A 20,459-nucleotide genomic window follows, 5' to 3' on the forward strand; every position below is an offset into this window, starting at 1 on the left:
CGAATCAAGTTAGGAATTTTACATCACTATTCACGATAGCCCATTGGACTGGAAAACACAATAGCCCCGGGACGTGGGGCTACCCAGCTAACACAAATACGTAACTGTTACGTAACTACAACGTAATCTGGTGACCAAACTTTCGTCGTGGCGACGTAATTAGTTACGCCGTGGCAACCGGAAAAGTGAAATTCCCAGATTTTTTATTTTTTTTTTAAAGTGAAATTCCCAGATACGTCGCCACAACGTAACTTTGTGACGTTGCCAGTAAGTAACTGCGACGTCGTGGCAATGTCGCGGATCGGTGGTCGTGTGCTGGTAATCAGTTGGTCATTTTTCATAATTATTCTATGGGCGGACATGCAGTACCTAATTTATGTCCTCATATGCCCAAACTAATTTAAAGGCTGTTTCAGCAGCTGTGAATGATGAATACATACTCAAAATGAATTCAGTTAATTTATTAACAAGTAAATATGAACAGGAATACACCCAGATTATTAATAAAAACATAGGATATACAGCGAAATATGATTGAAAGCATTCAGCCTATACAGAAGCACATAGATTGAGATATATTAATAATAAATACATTTCCATATATTTAAATATCTATACCCTTCTGTAAGCATCCAGGGTCAAAACATTATGCACCAACATGCAAGTCTTAGTAGGCACTCAGTACATTGCATTTAAATATTAGCATTAACAATGCACACATTCATCAACTAATCACAAGCTCCCACAAATAATACGTCAGCTAATCATACCCTTAACCAAACCACTACAAATAATTCATTGAAAATAATATGCAATAGCTTATGAACAGATGTATTATAGCAAATCAAGTTTAATGAATCTCACACCTATCATACAGCATTATGGCCAGTTCACACTGCCACAAAAAATATATCTAAAAAAAATATATATATGTATATATGTTTAAGCAATTAACATTAAATTCTAAAATCTTAAGTAATTCTTACTTTCTCTATTCTTGCAATATTCAAGTGTTCATGTCCCTGAGTAGTATCTGCATCCCCCGAAGTCTGAAGAGAACACAATATGGTAGTAGACAGCAATCCTCGTGAGAGAGAGGTCTGGTGTGGAAGGTGGATCTGGAACTGACTTCTCTTGATTATCTGTCTTCACAAACTGCCCTGAAATACAATTCAAACATTAACAATGATTGTTATAAATGTAATGTAAGGCTCTTACATTCATAATGCTCATTTTGGAAATATAGTTAATATCAGTAATATGCAGCATGCACGATACAAGGAAGTGGTCAGTAACAACACTTTGAGGTATGATATCTATATCAGTAAGGCTACCTTTAAGAAAAAATAAAATGAATAAATTAAGTTGTGTTATGCATTCAAATAGATAGACATGCTAAAATACAGAATTTGCTAACAATAATAATAAAAAATAATATGCTGGGGGAAAAATGAAACATTTCATAGGGCCCTAAACATGTTTTTTTTTTTTTACTTTTAATAAATTGATGTGAAAATGTATGTACTACGAAAAAGGAGATGAATGAAATGTTGAAATGAAAAATATTTATTTTATCATTCAAAGTCAAAGTCACCTTTATTTATATATCGCTTTAAACAAAATACATTGTGTCAAAGCAACTGAACAACATTCATTAGGAAAACAGTGTCAATAATTTAAAAAAAAAATCATTGAGGATTTCTTTAAAAAAAAAAAAAAAATCTCGTCTCGCTCTCATGAACCCAGTCTCGTGTCTCATCTCGTCTTGTGGGATAAGTGTCTCGTCACACCCCTAGTAGCCAGAGCAAGAGATACATTAGATTTCTTTTGCATGTCTGACAGTGTAACATTAAGCAGAAGTATTTCGAATGAGTTAAACCTGTATCCTGTTTTCTAGGTAACATTGAGAATATCACTATATATTGTTGCAACACCTCAGCCACTACCAGTCTGACGGGGTTCATGCTTATAACAGTAGTTTGGTGGAGTTTAGACTAATGCTAAATCAAAAATGCCTGTCAAAATTAACACTGGAACAAACACAATCTTTATTGATTGGACAGCACAAGTACTTCTATTTGAGCGTGTAGAACAAAACTCATCATAATAGTTATTTGAGAATTGTCTTACTAGTCACATGGAGCGAAGTGTCCTGGAGATGTTGTCAGAGAGCAGCTCCGCTCCGACTCTGCTGGGTTGCAGGCCATCAGCGCGAAACAGCCTAGGACGGTCCCAGAAAAGATTCCAGTAATTAACAAATAGCAGTTTCTGTTCTTTACACCATGACAACAACCATTCATTTAAAGCAACAAGTCTACTGAACCTTTCGTGTCCTCGTTGATACGTGGGCAGTGGTCCTGACATGATGATCGTCACCGCGGGTGTCGTGCTGCGAACCGTCTCGATCAGGCTCCTGAAGTCCCTCTTCAGCGTCTCCGTCTGCCGCAGCGTGGTGTCGTTAACCCTCTCAGATGATAACAGTGTCGTGTTCTGTCTCGCGAAGTGGAGCTCCTGCAGGTGGAGATCCTGAAGACCGGAGGCGTTGGAAGGAGAGAGGTCATCGCCCAGGTCCTGGCTCATGTCTTACGCTGTGGACATCTGGGAAGATTGCGTCCTGGGTGCACCAAGCTTGTGCTGAGAACCACACAGAGTAGAGGTGGTAGTAGGGTTAGCTGTTTACTTACCCTGGACTTATGAGCGTCAACCCCTGAATGTTTCCAGCACAGCTCTCCACTCTCTCAGCTGGGCCTGCTTCTCCACGAGGTCACGGATCTGCTTCTCCACAGCCTCCAGCTCCTTATTAGAAATAAACAAACTAGAGAATAGGGGAAATGCAGAAAAAAAAATAGCAAAATGGAAAACATACATATAAATCTTAAAATACCAGTATTCACATTTTTGGATGTTACAGATGCATAATGATATGTTGTGTAAAATAAATATTAAGTTATTTAATAAGCTTCCTCGGATCACCTGTGTTTTCTATCTCTGTCAGCAGCTCCCATTAGAAATTTTCTTGGAACTTCCCCTCTGTTTTAGAGGGTTTTTAAGACACTCCTGAAATCACAGTACAATTTTAATCAATATTTGTTTACAATGAAAAATCAAAACGTGTTTGAAACACTGGTTTGAAATAGTGTCAGCCAAATTTAGACCGTGAGTGACGTCACTGATAGACTCTACAGTGCAGACTTTTAGTTTTAATTAATAAGCTTACTTCCATTTATCTTTTGACATATTATCATCAAAAACGTTTACAAAGCTATCAAAACCGCTCCTTTACACATAAGATATGATTAAAAGCCCAAACGTTCATTAATAAGAGCTCAAATCTATTATGTTATACTTATGCTTCTAAGCTAGCATAATATTTGCTAGCAGACATATCAGATAATTAAGATGCCATAATCACAGAGGTATAAATGTTAACAAAAGTACTTAAAGTAGACTGTGGATAATATTAACATATGTTACTTAACCAATCTGTCGCAGTTGTTGAACTTTTCTTTGGTATAACTGACGAGAAACAGAGAAACTGTCAGATGAGTCCTCTCCTCTCCAGCAGCTTATGTGTCCGCGGTTGCCATGGTAACTCTCAACAGCTAGTAGGCTAATAAAAACAATAATATTAAAAAAGGGTTTTAGCGTCTTTACGGAGATCAAGACTTTTGTTTTATACATTTTATCAACCTCTTTATTTATTATAAATTGTAAGACTCACCTCAGAAAAGCCAATTCTCCTGTCAGACACAGTTGAAGTGAAAAGTACTTCAAACAAACGTGCTGTCCTCCTGATAACGTTACTGTATCTGCGGCAGATGAGATGGTGTAGCCAGTCTGTCATTATTTCACGTTCACAACTCCTTACGAAATAGAAAGTTTCACAACTCCGAAAAATGTATTTCCTTTCTTGTCAATATTGTGCGCGTGGGTGCGTCAGTTGTGGAACCGCGCGCGCGCTGTATGCCACGTCACTATATATTAAAAGCATGTCCATATTCTGACTTGGTGAAAAGAAACACATTTTATCTTTAAGGAACGTTTAATCGTGTGTCTGAAGTTTAATTACACTTTATAAATAGCACTATACTCAGGGAGCATATAAAGAATGTACAAAAATTATGGTAATTAAAATTACGTGCATACGACGTTGTAGTTATGTTGCCAGTAAGTCATGAAGTTACCAATATATTACGAATAGAGGACCTATCTGGGACGTTCTTGGTTATCTTGTTACGTTGGAAGGACGTACTGACGACGTTGTGAGTTGGTAATGTGATGGTAATACAATTACGTGCATGCGACGTCGTAGTTACGTTGTCAATTATGGAAGGCCAAAAGGGCCAAAACGTGTGAAACTGTCGCGTTAACACGTATTTACGTGTTAACACGCAATTTACGCGTTAACACGTCATTACGCGTTAACGCGTATTTACGTGTTAACGCGTAAATTGCGTGTTAACGCGTAAATGGCGTGTTTAACGCGTACCTAAATTTGGGACATTAGCACCACCTACTGGTTTGGTGCTGCTCTTGCTCAAACACAGAGAACCTAAATTAAGCTTGTAAATAGCAGTTTTTAAGGTGAAAATACATGTTCAACAATGACTTTTCAGAATAATTACAGCATATTTTAAATGGGCATATTTAGACAGTTAACTATAACTGTTCAAGCCCTAAAAGTCATGACCATTTTCACAATCACAATAGAAATTGTGTAATATATTTACACATTTCTCCAAACAGTATTTACATGTATACTTATACTGTAGCATATTTCTAAAGTATCTTTTTATAATTGAACCACTATGCATTATTTGTTAGAGAACCCCTTCTGTTAACACCATTAAGCCTTGAATCTGAGAATTTAGAAGAATCTGAGATTTGAGATGCATTGTTTTGCAGTATTTTTCGAAGATAACAAGCTCAATAAAATATAACAAATAATATATATATATATATATAGGCTATAAAGGTGGTTATAAATTAGAATGTCTTGGAAAAGTTAATTTTTTCAGGAATTCAACTTAACAGGTGAAACTGTCTATAAGCAAAAGTGGCCCAAACCAAGTATTGAGTACATATGCATTATACTTTTCAGAGAACCAACATTTCTGTATTTAAAATCCTTTTTTTGTTGATTTCATGTAATATTCAAATTTTCTGAGATTTTGAATTTGGGGGTTTCAAAAGCTGTAAGCCATAATCATCAAAATTATAACAAATAAAGGCTTGAAATATCTCACTTTGCATGTAAAAAGTGTATATTAGTTTCACCTGTAAAGTTGAATTCCTGAAATAAATGAACTTTTCCACGACATTCGAATTTATTGAGAAGCGCCTGTATGTATATGTATATATATATATATATATATATATATATATATATATATATATATTACAAAGTTATATTACAACACACACTACACACAAACACAAACACACACACACATGCGTAATAATAATAATCTAAAGTGATTGGCTTGAATTTTTAATAAATGAAATGAAACAGAACTTCTGCTTTTCTTTTTTTACAATGGATATTACATTGTGAAATCATGAATATAGGACCAAAAGTAATAATATTTTATTAATACTACACAGAACAAGAGATTAATCTATATTCTCGCCAAAATGTTGGATAGATTTGGAGTGCTAATACACTCGTGATCTATCTATTCAGTTTCCTGGAAGTTACCCTTCCATCAGTGTCGTTGCTCATGATGGCTCATGAGGTATGTTCAGCGTATGCTTGAGTCACTCTATCATGAATAATTCAAATAAAATAAAGGTGTTGTGTCACGGTGACACCGCCTGTCGTTACTGTTTGTAATCATTCTCATGACTATTAATTTGGTGACGCACACCTTCGTTTTATTGTATTTATTCATGAGATTGCGAAAAAGCGCTTACCTCATGGATACGATGAGCCTACGTCACCTGGCATCTTCCGTTCCGTGAGCGCCCGTGATGAGAATCGTATAGAGAGACGGGAATCCATACATCGTTTTTCCAAATTATATATTACACTTCTTTACAGGTAACTTTGAACAAACTAGCTTTCGGTTATAATAAACACTGTTAAACATATTACGGTGGGTTGAAAATAGTTTTTTTTTTTAAACTTTATTTAAGTTTGTCATGAGATTGTTGCTTCGCAATTAGCGCGACAGCCTGCCATTATATGCAATACATCAAAAATACCGTTGCATGGAATCCATAAGAGTTGATGTTTCAGAGTTATGCATTTTCTTCGACTCACATATTTGGTCATTTAACCCCCTGTGATATGTCTATTAACAGCGAGTAATAGTACTAGAATAGGCTAGCCTATGTCTTAACACATTTAATCATTTTTTCCCCCAGAGTTTCCCCACATTTGTATGGTATTTACAAGATAATTAAATAATCGATATCAATTATATATAAAAAAAATAAATACTTTAAGGCTTTTACTTTTATGGCACAACTAATCAAATAAAATGATGACACAAAAAATCTAGAAATTGGATGCAGTTATTATAAACTTTATTATAAACTGAATAACACAACAAATAAGTAAAGATAGATAGATAGATAGATAGATAGATAGATAGATAGATACATGGTTTTACTACAGTTCTATTGTATCAATACAGTAAAACCATAGTAACCATCACTGTAGTAACCATGGTTTTACTAAATTATCTAGAATTACATTCAAGCCATTTTGTTACAACAAACATCTACAAAATAACAACAGAAAGAAAAGTTACCATTCTATGATACAGAGTTGATGACAGACAGACATAACTAGGCTACATAGATATCTATCATAGATAGATAGATGAAACCATCACATCAGCATTATTTCCTAAATATATTCCTAACTATATTACACTTATTTTATTCCTAAGTAACTATATTACACTATAATACACTTCTTTTCAGGAGGATTACAATGGCGCTGGGACAGTTTCTGTCAGATTGCAATAGAGCATTTCGGGAGTGCACCCGATTGGCACAAACAGACGACCAGGACTCTATTGAAACAATAATTACAAGGTAAGTTAACCTAAAAGGCAACTGATTATTAAGAAATATCTGTTCCAGCTCCTCTATTTTTGTATTTGACTTAAATTAAGGTAAGGCTATCCATTGATTGCCCTGTTTCTTGTTAAATTCTGTCTAGAATGGAAACGATGGCACGGAGTCTTCAATGGGCAAGAGGGAGACTTTGTGAATCCCAACTAGCTGACGGACTCTTAAATTTAATTGACGAGTTTGTGGCAGATGTTCGGCAGCAACGACAACCTGGTGGTATTGTTGTTTTTCACTATGAGAAACTAGTGGATGGGCTGGACTATATCGGAACTCTGATGGATAAAGAAATATACTTTCACATTAGAGGTTTTAATGTTCAATGTACCCACACTATAATGGAAAACATAAATCATGCAGTTGGATAAAGTGTAAAGTAAAGCATACTTGGATAAAGTGTAAAAAAAAACAAAAAAAAAAAACAGTCAAAGTAAGGTGGATGTTAAAGCACTAATCATTGTTATATCTAATTCAATGTTTTCTATTGCAGCTTTCCTTGGTTATCAAGTTCCACGCGTTAGGGGACATACTGGGCGTCCAAAGTGCCACATCACATCTGAACAACTGCAGTTTTTACTGTCTTTACAGTTCACCATACCCCAGATTGCAGAAATACTGGGCACTTCAAGTCGCACTGTGAAACGACGTCTTGGGTAAACATAGATCTTACTTATGAACCCAATGGTATTGTCATAATTTTGTTTAATTGCATAATGATAATTGTCAGCTTGACTTCACTACTTACAAACTTAAAATCATATAGATTTATTTAAAATTAAGTAAAATAAATCAATGTTACACTCAGAATTATCTTTAAATGTTTGATCCTAAACAGATCATTCAATCTATCTCTGCGTGGCCGTTTCACAAACATCTCTGATGCGGAGTTGGATGAAAGAGTCAAACAGGTGGTCAACGGCAATGACTTACTGGGTCCAGAAGCTGTACGAGCAAGACTTTTTGGAGAAGGTCTGCTGGTGCAACGGAGGCGTGTTCACCAAAGTATGCTCCGGACCAACCCAGAAGGGGCTGCACGCAGAGCCATGTCTTCCAGACTACGCAGGCGGACATACCGAGTTGCAGGGCCAAATTCTTTATGGCATCTGGATGGCAACCACAAGCTAATTAGGTAACTTCCTCTTATATATATATATATATATATATAAAATACTTCAGGTCAGGACAATGTTTTTTTAACAAGTGTATTAATATTGCATTTCATTTTCAGGTGGAGAATTGTTATTCATGGGGCTATTGATGGTTTTAGCAGACTTGTTACATTTTTGGAAGCTTCAAACAACAACCGAAGCAGCACTGTGATGGAGAAGTTTGTTGAGGCTGTCGACCAGTATGGTGTGCCATCAAGAGTTCGCTGTGACCAAGGTGGAGAGAACAACGCCGTTTGTCTTTTCATGGAGGTTTTTCGAGGTTCTGACAGGGGGAGTGCTTTGAGGGGAAGGAGCACCCACAATCAGCGGATTGAGAGACTGTGGGGAGATGTTTGGAGAGGTGTTGTTAATGTGTACCATTCACTTTTCACCCTTTTAGAAGACGATGGAGTAGTAGACTGCAACAATGAGAAGCACCTTTGGGCACTCCATTACATCTACCTTCCCCGAATTAACCAGGACTTACATCTTTTTGTCAATCAGTGGAACCATCACCACCTGAGAACTGCAAGGTACATGTCGCCATATCAGATCTTTGTGCGTGGCTGTCTTCGCTTACAGGCTCAAAATCTGACTGGGATTCAAGGAGTGTTTGGTGCTGATGAGCAGCCTGCTCAACTGGATGCAGAAGTGCCTCACTCACCTCAGGTACCCACTTTTAACTGGCCAGACAGCGTTGAGGTCCCCTTGACTGAATATACCCTGGACAATGACCGCTTGGGTGAACTTCAGCAACTTGTTGATCCCTTGGGAGGACCAAGAGACAACCTTGGAGTGGACCTCTTGAGAGAGGCCATTAGGTTCCTTGACTCTCTGTAATAACCTTTTTATTGTTCTTTGTACTGTTTTTACATTGTATTTATGTACAGTACATCTCTCTTTCCCCATTTTAAGCACTGATTCATCTCGCTAAGGTTTGGTTTTGCTTTGTCTAATACATTCAGATTTTCCTTGAAATGTTCATAATATTTCTGCTTCAGAATCCTAGTTATTATCCAGTCAATTTAGTTTAGATGTTTCATTTTACATGCAGTTTACTTGATATCTGCAACATTCATAAGACAATTCTTTCATGTGTTAAAGTCAATAAAACTATAACAATATAAAATATTTCAGCCTATTTATTGTGTGAAATGGTGAACAGGGAAACAGTTCAGTAAAAACATCCAAACACGTTAAACAGGAATAAAAAAACATGAATTTGTTACAAAGGAACAAATGTAAGTAATATCTACTGAAGGCAAGTTTGAAGAACCCAAGTGAAGTATTTATTCAGAACAAGATCAAATATAAAAAAAAGGCATGCCGTGGCCTGGATCTCAAAAAAAAAAAAGTGAACATAGACTTACAAACAGTGAATACAGGAACAATACTTGACAAAGACACACGGCTAACATGAGGGCTTAGATACACAAGACTAATTACTAGACAAGGGTCACCTGTAGACATAATCAAGACAATCAATCAAGGACAACATGACACATTCACATGAGGAACACATGGCAGGATCACATGACTATAACAGGACTGTAACAGACATGAAACAAAACCAAAACATGACAGGAACTCAGATAAAATACAAAACTTGTCTACAAAAAAATAAAACATTTACTGGAAACCAAACTGGTCTGAACAGCCAATCCCTGTTTCCATTGCACTTTTAAACTCCCTATAGGTATTCTTGACTGGAATTCTTAAAATAAGTAAACATGTGTTTGCAGTGGGGTACATTGCCAGTCGTTCATCACCCTCATGGAGGAAGGACAGCTCTGGCTGGGGTTGAAACCCCATTGCTGGAACCCTCTCCAATCCTGTGGCAAATATTAAAATATCAGGTAGAGAAATTGGAGCTGCATCTCCACCTGTCAAGTGATGAGAAATATGTATGATTATAAACTCTTTCGTTTAAGTACTTAGTAGAGCTGCACGATTCTGAAATCACGTTTTTTTTTCTTTTAAATAGATCACAATTCTCACACAATTCTGAAAAGACAAAAAAATAAAAAAATAAAAGTAATTTACTCAAGGTTCTGACAAACTGTTTATTGCTGCAGTCAATTTAATAAAGTTTAAAAATTAAAAAAGAAAAAGTTTGAATGAATGATTCAATGACTCTCTTATTAAGACTTCACTTGTTTAATCACTGGATGAATCATCATTTTTGAACAATCTCTTGCATTAATGATACAATGACAAATACATTAAAGGTGCTATCAGTGATGTCACGCGTTTTTTAGGCTAAAACATTTTTTTCACATACCGCAAACATCTCATCACTATCCGCTAGCTGCCTGTCCTCTGAACACACTGTAAAGAAACGTGGTCTCTGTAGACAGCCCAGGCTCCACAAACACAGCTCAAACAAACTGAGCAACAAACAGTTCACGAAACATAACAGACTGTTCCAGCCAATAACCGACAAGAATGATGTGGGGTGGGGTTTAGGGGGTTATTGCACGGATGAGGAGGAGGGAGGGTCTAGCTAGCTTATGTTTGATAATAATTCAAACATCAACAAGAGGTTATGCCAACCGAGATCACTGATAGCACCTTTAAACAGTTGCTTGTCTGCTGATGTAACAACGTAATTGATACAATCTTTATTTGAAGCACTTTTATTTGAAGTTACTTTCAAAAAGTGATTTACTCTATTATTTTTATCACTGTTATCCAAACTAAAAACTTGTATCGCAGTTCTTCGATTATCTATGATCATTTGAATTATTTTAACAAAAATAATTATACGGTGTGGTTGAAAAATACAATTTGTGAATTTCTGAGTTTGAAAACGGTCTTACCCTCCACCTCTAGAAGCCAGTCCCGCCAGAATGCAATGGTCCTGGTCTCTTGTCTCCTTTTATGGGAGCCTCTTGTTGAGCTGAATTGTGGCTTGAACAGCTCCACAATGTCAGCAGCAGTAATTTGGGCATCAGTTTTCAGAAATTGTTCTTGAAAAACTGTTGGGTGAGCCACAAGCTCATCTAGGAGCCCAAGGGCATTTAGACCTTCTTTGAACCTAAAGTAAAGATGGTAGTAGGAAAAATATTTTGTGTAAATACTAAATATATCACAGAGTAAACATTTTTAAACCTATTTGACCACTCAATGACATCTGGGTTCCAGAAAGTACAATGTGCAATTCTTTGAGAATAATTTAATATTAACACAATTGAAGAAATTTTCATGTATTTTCATAGAATTGCATGTACTATAAAAACAGTTAGTCCATTTCACAAGCACTACACTTATTAAAATCACACTACTGCTGTACGAAATTAAGAAATCTTATCATGGTAAAAACAAGCTCCACACACCCTGAATCTGAATGCTTTACAAGCTTCATTACGTCTCTTAGTTGGAATAAAGACTTATTGATGCATCTGCCACACAAAAGAATTCCTCTTCATCATTTTTCTTCATTCCTTAAACCATAACTTACTGCTGGAGTGCGGCATGAATACGGCCCTCTGTGTAAAACTCCAGGATTGCTGTCATCAGTTCGTCTCTCTGGGCCATGGAGTTTAGGTAGCATAAAGCTCCCATAAGAGACAGCTCATCTGTGGCTCCAGTGATTGCCTCTCTGGCCTCCTCTAATGTACCAGCACTTGCTATCTAGTATGAGAAGGAAGGAAGGAAAGGAATGTAAAGCACAACTGGAAGGCAGATATCTACATTTTCTGGAGAAAATGTGAGTGGTGCTTGCTGTGGCAAAACTCAGCAATCGTTTGTTAGGGTGCTTTACATGATTGCATACGAGCCAACAACCATGTCTGTACGATATTGTAGGGCTGAAATATGTTGCAATATGGTTTCTAGGTGGCTCTAAACGGTTGCTGGGGGGTGCTAGACAGTTTGTAGTTGACACAAATGGTTATTATGGAGTTTTTATAGACTTCTTAATATGTTATTAACATGTTAACAATAGAGGAGAATTTGATGCTTCACTAATGGGAAATTTCTGAAGTTATAACAAACTCTCAAATCCATTTGTCCTTTATAGACAATGGATATATATCTATTAAAACTACATATTTAATTAGTAATTACTACTATTAAAATAAATGCATGGAAACACTTTAACCTCTTTACATGTGTGATGTGAGAGTTACAGGTCCAGTTCATAAAAAGAGTCATATCTACAAACCAGTACATTGCCGCTTGACTGTTCTAACATTCTAATGATATTACAGTATAAAGTAATTTACAAACTTGCCTTGCGCAATTTGTCCTTCAACTCTGGGTCTGCCACCTCTTCTATGGAAGGGGCAAGCGGTGGAAGGCCACAGACTTGCCTGAAGAGCCGATCGGAGAAGAAGTGTGGAGAAACCCCTCCCTGAATTAGGCAAACTGCTACCATTTGGCCCACAAGCCTATATATCCCGTTGTGCAGAGCTATAGAGGAAAATTGTTTAAAATGTAAGGTCTTGATGCATTACCATTTATTAGTGTTTAGTGTAGGATACCCAGTGACTAATGTTATAATATAATAATATTAATATATTAATATAATAGTATTAAAGTGACATTTAAGATGATTGTGTGGAAAGCAAACATACCAACACTGTCTAGAGCCAAAGCTCGTGATTCGGAAGGCCCTTCAAAAATATGGTGCTCCTGGAGCTGGACCATGAGGAGACGACAGAACTCCCTTGTTGGCCCACCTTCATCAACAGCCCCTTCACCCACTCCACTCTCATCCACAAACACCACATCCAGCCTGGACTGAGGATCAAATGTGGACCGACTGAAAGCTCTCACCGCACAATCAAATTCCTCCCCACGGAGGACATTAACTTGATTGGCAGTGATAGCCCTCTGCCTCACCCTCGACCGCAGGCAAAGCATAATGTGAGTAATGTCCAAATGTCTGTATTGTAGATAAAAAATACATTGACATAAAGAAGGAATTAAATTACATATCTTTAAAATGCTCATATTCTGATACACAAGCTTAAACATGTTGTATAACACTTGGATGCTACTTTTCACCAGAATAAAGACTGGTAGATCTACAAAACAAGAGAATTTCACTTCATTGTTTTTTTCTTTTCTTGCAAGTTAGTTACTTGGCAGAATAAATATTGACCTACAAATGCAAGCATGTTGTGTTTTTAATTGCTTAAGAGCAGTATTGTCTGTGAAAGCATTAGAATTAGTAAGCATTCACTACTCACTCTTCAGGTATGCCAGGTGACAAGAGAGACATGTCGGAGCTCGGGGGTGAAATGGCGGGCCGTGGAGGTGAAATGACGTATAGTGGGGGAGAAATGGCGGGCCGTGGAGGTGAAATGACGTATAGTGGGGGAGAAATGGCGGGGCGTGGAGGTGAAATGGTGGGGCGTGGGGGTGAAATGGTGGGGCGTGGGGGTGAAATGACGTATAGTGGAGGAGAAATGGCGGGGCGTGGAGGTGAAATGGCGGGGCGTGGGGGTGAAATGATGTACCGTGGAGGTGAAATGGCGGGGCGTGGAGGTGAAATGGCGGGGCGTGGGGGTGAAATGATGTACCGTGGAGGTGAAATGGCGGGGCGTGGAGGTGAAATGGCGGGGCGTGGGGGTGAAATGATGTACCGTGGAGGTGAAATGGCGGGGCGTGGAGGTGAAATGGTGGGGCGTGGGGGTGAAATGATGTACCGTGGAGGTGAAATGGCGGGTCGTGGGGTTGAAATGATGGACTGTGGGGTTGAAATGGTGGGGCGTGGGGTTGAAATGGCGGACTGTGGGGTTGAAATGGTGGGGCGTGGGGTTGAAATGGCGGACTGTGGGGTTGAAATGGTGGGACATGGGGTTGAAATGGCGGACTGTGGGGTTGAAATGGCGGACCGTGGAGGTGAAATGGTGGGGCGTGGGGTTGAAATGGTGGACTGTGGGGTTGAAATGGCGGGCCGTGGAGGTGAAATGGTGGGGCGTGGGGTTGAAATGGTGGGGCGTGGGGTTGAAATGGCGGACCGTGGGGGTGAAATGGCGGGTGAAAATCCAGTCGATGAGATGTCTGTATTTGTAAGCAATTCCTGAAATGATAACACATTCATCACATATATTGTACACTTATACATATATATACTTATACAATATTATATATATATATATAGTTGAGGGAGTGAAACCTGCCAATGAATGAAAAATATCTGTAGTTATTCAATAAAGAAAATAATAATGATAATGCACAGATAATTACTATTTGTAGTAATCACATAATAACACACATGTATCACATGTTCTTACCTGTACCTCATCCGAAGATAACCACAACACATAAAGAGTGGAAGGCCCATCTATGCCATGATCTTCTAGGGTACCTACTAGATTGCTATATAACGGAGTTGGTGAGAGTGGCAACTGCACTGAGAACACTTCACTTGCCATGTCATCAACACCAGCAAATGCAACCAGGTCCTGTCAGAAGCAAAATAAATTATCAGTAATTGAAACAACTTTCTTCAACAAATTAAAAAGTAGATAATAAAATAGCAATTAACCTGAAATGACTGAGAGACATTGAATCTCCTCTTCAGGATTCTCCCATCTGGGTATTTAAATTGTATCATAAGACCATCGGCCGGCTCAGGAATTGCTGATATATGCCTCCGGCGATCATCTATTGCCTTTTTAAAAAGTTAAACATTTTTAGTTACATACACAGAAAAAAATATTGTGGCCAAATTTTTGACGACATCATATTTGAATATACCTTTCTGCGTCGCCTTTCACACTCTTCCATCTGTCTCCTTCTTATCTCCTGTTACATTTGAAAATGTACAAACACAAAATAACATATTTTGAAGAACAGTTTCTTGTCGACATTGACTTCCATAGTATTTATTTTCCACTGTGGAAGTCAATAGCTACAACCAAGTGTCTGGTCACCAACATTCACAAAATATCTTATTTTGTGTTCAACAGATTTTTTTTATTTTTTTTTTATCATACAGGCACCAAACAACTAGTATTATTTGTATTATTATAGGCCTACTTACCCTTGCTCTGTCAATTTCCAGGGAGTTTTTGTACTCTATATCTTGTTGTTGCCTTAGGGCCCTCCATGCCCTTAAATCCTGCACAGATCCATATAAACACATGCTTATTTAAGAAAAAATAATATAAATGTTGATTTTGAGGTAGTAGTGCAGCATATAACACAATAAGAAATACTACTCAATTCTGTTTGTAAATAGAATGAATCCATGAATAATGAATGGAACTGATCTAGCGAACAACAGCTTGGTGTAACTCTGGTCTATTAACCTACTAATTGTAGTGAAACACTTTTTCATTTACATTTTTCCCCAATCACATTTTCAATCATAAAAAATTAGGTCACTCAAAAGCTTAAACACTCAAATTTCATCCTGTGAAAATCGCCAGAAGCTGTTCTTAGAAAAGAGTTTACAGTACACAAATATTACTTGCTGAACAAAAGTTTCCTTTTAATATCTTAAACAAATTGTTACATTGTCATCTTGCACTATAGCTTCATCCTCAGCTGGCTCCAAAACCTGAAAAAGATCAAAAAGCTGTTCTTAGAAAAAAACATATCCCTTGCTGTAAACTGCCACACATGTTAATCATGTATTGCTTTCAATATCTTAAAATTAAAAAATTGTTACATTGTCATCTTGCACTATAGCTTCATCCTCAGCTGGCTCCAAAACCTGAAAAAGATCAAAAAGCTGTTCTTAGAAAAAACCCATATCCCTTGCTGTAAACTGTCACACATGTTAATCATGGATTGCTTTACATTTTAACAATTGATAAATTTACATTGTCATCTTGCACTAAATCTTCATCTCCAGCTCGCTCCAGAACCTAAAAAAAAAAATATATATTCTATCAAAACAAATTACTTGCTGAAGAAGTGTCATTTAATCACATAAATGATCTACTACAGTTTTTCTTCACTGCTTTTGAGCATTTCTCAGATCAGATAGGAAATTCTCAAAACTGATTGGTCAGATGCCACATCACGTTGACACTTGTGCAAAATGCACATAAAAGGAGCTGAGCTGAAAAAACATTTAGATAGAATCATACCCTTGGTCTAATGTACACAGCAGAACGTGAGTTCCTGAGTTCTTGGCAGGACTTTATGGTAGCAGGGCAAACTGTGGGGAGGATTAATGGGATAATCTGCCTGTGCCGATTTAATCGGCAGAGTGTGAATTCACACTGCTGCACTTCAGGAAATTCCTCCCTTATTTTTGCCACAAATTCCCTCTCAGACATGGAATGTGGGACAACCAATAGTTTTTGTGTTGTTCCAGCTGTAAAGAGGGGTAAAAAAAGGTTTAGGCAGAGCATGAGAAAGAACAATTTGATTGGTTACAAGATCCACTTTTAACAGCTGTTTTCAGAAATAGCTTACTGCACATTTAAAGGCCCCATATTGTTCACCTTTCTAAAGTTTTATTTTAGGTTTTGATGTCCTTAAGAATATATATTTGCTGTATAAGCACCAAAAAGCATCTCAATATTTATTTTACAGCTCCTTTCTCAGGAGCTCTGCCAAGAACAAGTCGATTTTGGTCTGTCTACTTAATATTCATGAGCCTCTCTTCTGATTGGCCCGTTGTTTTCTGAGTGAGCCACCATTGGTAGGGGTGGAGACTGAAGGCGGAGACTGAGTAGTTCTGACATCACATTTATACAGAAGTCACAATGGCTCCTGAAATGGCACAGCTATTTTAAAACAGTCGTCTGTGGATCGACTGTTTTGAAACTTATATTATAGTTTTACAGACCCTAGAGCTCTGTTATCATGAAGAAAGCCAAGGGATTTCAGTTTTGACAATATGGGACCTTTAAAATAATCTTGTCATGTACAAGTTATGTGAAATTTTACTTTACACTGTAAAAAATTTGTAACCCTCCCAAATCAAAAATTTCAATTGACCGATAACATCTAAATTTTTCAATTGGCCCAAGTGAAAATCTGTACATTTAATTTTAGAATTTACAGAATTTCACTTGGTCCAATTGAAAAATTTAGATGTTATCGGTCAATTGAAATTTTTGATTTGGGAGGGTTACAAATTTTTTACAGTGTAATAGTTACATATTTTAGCATAAAATATGCACTTACGCCTTGGCATATATATTGTGTCATTCCCATTTTGAATCAAACCCATTCTTATTCTTGCCAGGCGCACTCTCGGTGGTCGTTGTGTCGCAGATGTTCCCTGTCCCCTTTGGAACATCCTCAGTCTTATTCAACACAAAATACAGAACACATTACTTAAAAAATGAACAGGTATAACTTATCAAGAGCCCAACTAAAGCAGTCACTAATCACCATCATGGTAACTAAAACAATAAATCAACAACATCTAAACCTCTGTTAATTCTCAAACAGAACTGTAGCAGAACAGAAGTTAAGTCAGTCTGGTTAGTAATAAGTGAAGCTGGTAATGCTGTTTGTGAGTGTTGTTTAATCCTCCTTTGCTGAGATCTTGAGGGATTTTATGTTTTTTATGTTAATTTGATTTCATCAAGGCTGTGTCTGAAGTAAGATGTAGTTATTGTGTTTCTGCTCGTCGCTTCTCTCTTCTTTCTGTTCTTGTTATTTCTCTAAATTGACATTCCCAAAATTCCCTGCGTGAGACTTCACATTTAATGTTATTTCATTTAAATAATTATGTTTCTTCTTAGTTTTTGTTTTCAGTTATGTACATTTGGGGTTTATATTACATATAATTTGTTTAATTAATGTCTATGGCATTATTTGGAGTCATGCGTGTCACTATGATGTTGTTTTGCATTTGTAGACTGTACACCATCTTTACATTATCATGTACAATCAACTTATGGAAAACGAATGGTGGTGATCTTTGAATCATCACAATCTATTAAAGTTACTGCATTGTTATAGGCAGAGAAAGTTTGGGGGTTTTTTCTTGGAGTGTGCGGGTTTTAAGTATAGCAGAGGTTTTAAGGTGGAAATCATCAATATAGACTAGGCCTATTTATTAGCCTATTTAAATTATTGTTCATCCATAGGTAATTTTGATCAACGGCAAAGGTTTTACTGCAAATAATGTGGTAAAACCATGGTTAATTTTCATAAGGGTACAAATTACTAGTCACATTGGATAAAAGAATCTGATAAATGCAATGCAAATGTATCTGGGTCATTATACGAAAACGTGCCATTTCCCACTTTTAATGTTTGATTTTCAAAGTACTGTTTTGAAAATCTTTAAGCCCCTTTTTGGATGGAGTAGATCCTGCTTTTCTGATGTATCAAATACTTATGTCATGCAATAAAATGCAAATTAATTACTTAAAAAATCATACAATGTTATTTTCTGGATTTTTGTTTTAGATTCCGTCACTCACAGTTGAAGAGTACCTATGATAAAAATGACAGACTTCTACATGCTTTGTAAGTGGGAAAACCTGCAAAATCGGCAGTGTATCAAATACTTTTTCTCCCCACTGTATATTATGTAAATACTATTAGTAAGAAAAGTACGTCTGTGAAAATTCTCAGTCACCCAGGTCATAGTTATCCAAGAAGGGTTGGCTCAGGGGTGACAACCCCACAGAGGTTAAATACCTGGCACTCCCCGACTAAATTGTGTTTTTTTTCTAAATTTGACACATGTTAAGAATAAAATCCATTCATGACTAATGAACTGACATTTAATGCTTTTTACAAGTATATGGTTTTTTATGATATTTTGACTTTTTTGGCCTCAATAGCAAGTAGAAGTAGAAAAATCATACTGAGGGACAGGCCATTTTCAACATTTCTGCAAGATGCTTTGCACAAAAATGTGATTAAAATCCTTTAAAAACAAAAGAAACAGAAATTAATTTATTCTTATATTATGAGACATATTATGGAAACTAAATTATAAAATATTTTATTTGTTTTATGGTTTATTAAGATTTACAGAGCTTTTTTTTCTGAGGGACACAAAATGGCACGTTTTCGTATAATGACCCATCTATTTCATCTGTTAACTGAAAATTAATGTAATAAAAATAAATTTGCAACTGCCATTGAGATTGGTGTACATTGCTTTTTTTTTAATCCATTATAGTGAATTTTGGTTAGCATGAGTAACTGATTATAAATCGTGGACCGACCGTGGTCCGCCAGAAAACACTTATTATAAACCAGCGGCACGATAGCGGACCACCGTCGGGAAAGCGTCGGTGATCCGCCGGTGGGCCGCCACTGGCCCGCTGGACTCATGTTAGCTGGGTAGGCTTTTTAGAACGTATGCATAATAATAATAACAACAATAATAATAATACCGTAATAAGAAAAAGAAGAATAAGAACCCATTCTACCATGCGAACCTACAAGTTAAGCAAGCATTACTAGGCTTACCTGTCGATTAGTCCTTCTCCTGCAGAATTTTCTCCGTCTTCTGCCAGTCTGTTTTGAATCAAAGAACTGAACCTATCTGCCAGAGAATTCAGCCTTCTGTGTCGCTCCATCAGCTCTCAAAGTCTCAATATCTTGATTGTCGAAAACGAAGACCTCAAATCACAAAATGGAGTTTAAATAATGCGCGGGCAGATTCCTAACCAATGGACGGCGGCGGCGTTTCTTAGTGCGAAATTTTGAATTCGAATTCTACCCATAATTCTTCTCAACGGGGCTATATGGCCTATTATTATTAATAATATTAATACTAATTGTTATTAATAATAATATTAATACTAATTGTTATTAATAATAATATTAATACTAATTGTTATTAATAATAATAATAATAATACAGGGCTTTTCTTGGGTCAAATTATAGTCTTCGGTGGTGGTCTTTTTTTAAGATGTGATTTTACCACTGGATTTCATAGCTTTTCATAGCTTTTCTATTTTGTTGACCTGATAATTATGTTGGTATATAATCATTAATATTAAAAAAGTAGATGGAAAAGAAGCAATGAAAAAGTTTATTTTGTAATTTAACTTTTTTTATTGTTCAACAGTCAAAACTTGGAGTCCTCACCATTATTCAGTAATCATCTTTGCAATTACACATTCAGCCAGTAGGCTAGCCACCATCAGTCAAACAAAACAAAAGCACATAAGAAATAGCCTAGTTAAGGGACCCGCACTTCACAATTAAATTTTCAGAGCCTAATGCAAATGCAAAAATTAAAAATTAAAACCAGACATACTTTTTCTTGTTTTTCCAGTATCAATGGATAGTTGCCTTTTCTCCCCCTTTTTAAATTAATTGTGCTAAATTGTGACTTC

The 20,459-nt window shown here is 36.7% G+C and overlaps 1 long non-coding RNA gene across 2 annotated transcripts; it reads right to left on the reverse strand.

Moving 5' to 3' along the window:
- Nucleotides 1–519: 519 nt before the first annotated feature.
- Nucleotides 520–3,162, reverse strand: LOC132129790 (uncharacterized). 2 transcript variants are annotated; one of them, XR_009428580.1, is made up of 3 exons: nucleotides 2,974–3,162; nucleotides 2,685–2,815; nucleotides 520–1,160 (listed from the first exon to the last, which is right to left on the reverse strand). It is a non-coding gene; the product is annotated as an uncharacterized LOC132129790 (long non-coding RNA). The 2 variants fall into 2 exon arrangements; XR_009428579.1 differs by lacking the exon at nucleotides 520–1,160 and adding an exon at nucleotides 2,499–2,588.
- Between the last annotated feature and the right edge of the window lie 17,297 nt (nucleotides 3,163–20,459).

This window comes from Carassius carassius, chromosome 4 (genome assembly GCF_963082965.1).
Source record: "Carassius carassius chromosome 4, fCarCar2.1, whole genome shotgun sequence".
Classification (NCBI taxonomy): domain Eukaryota; kingdom Metazoa; phylum Chordata; class Actinopteri; order Cypriniformes; family Cyprinidae; genus Carassius; species Carassius carassius.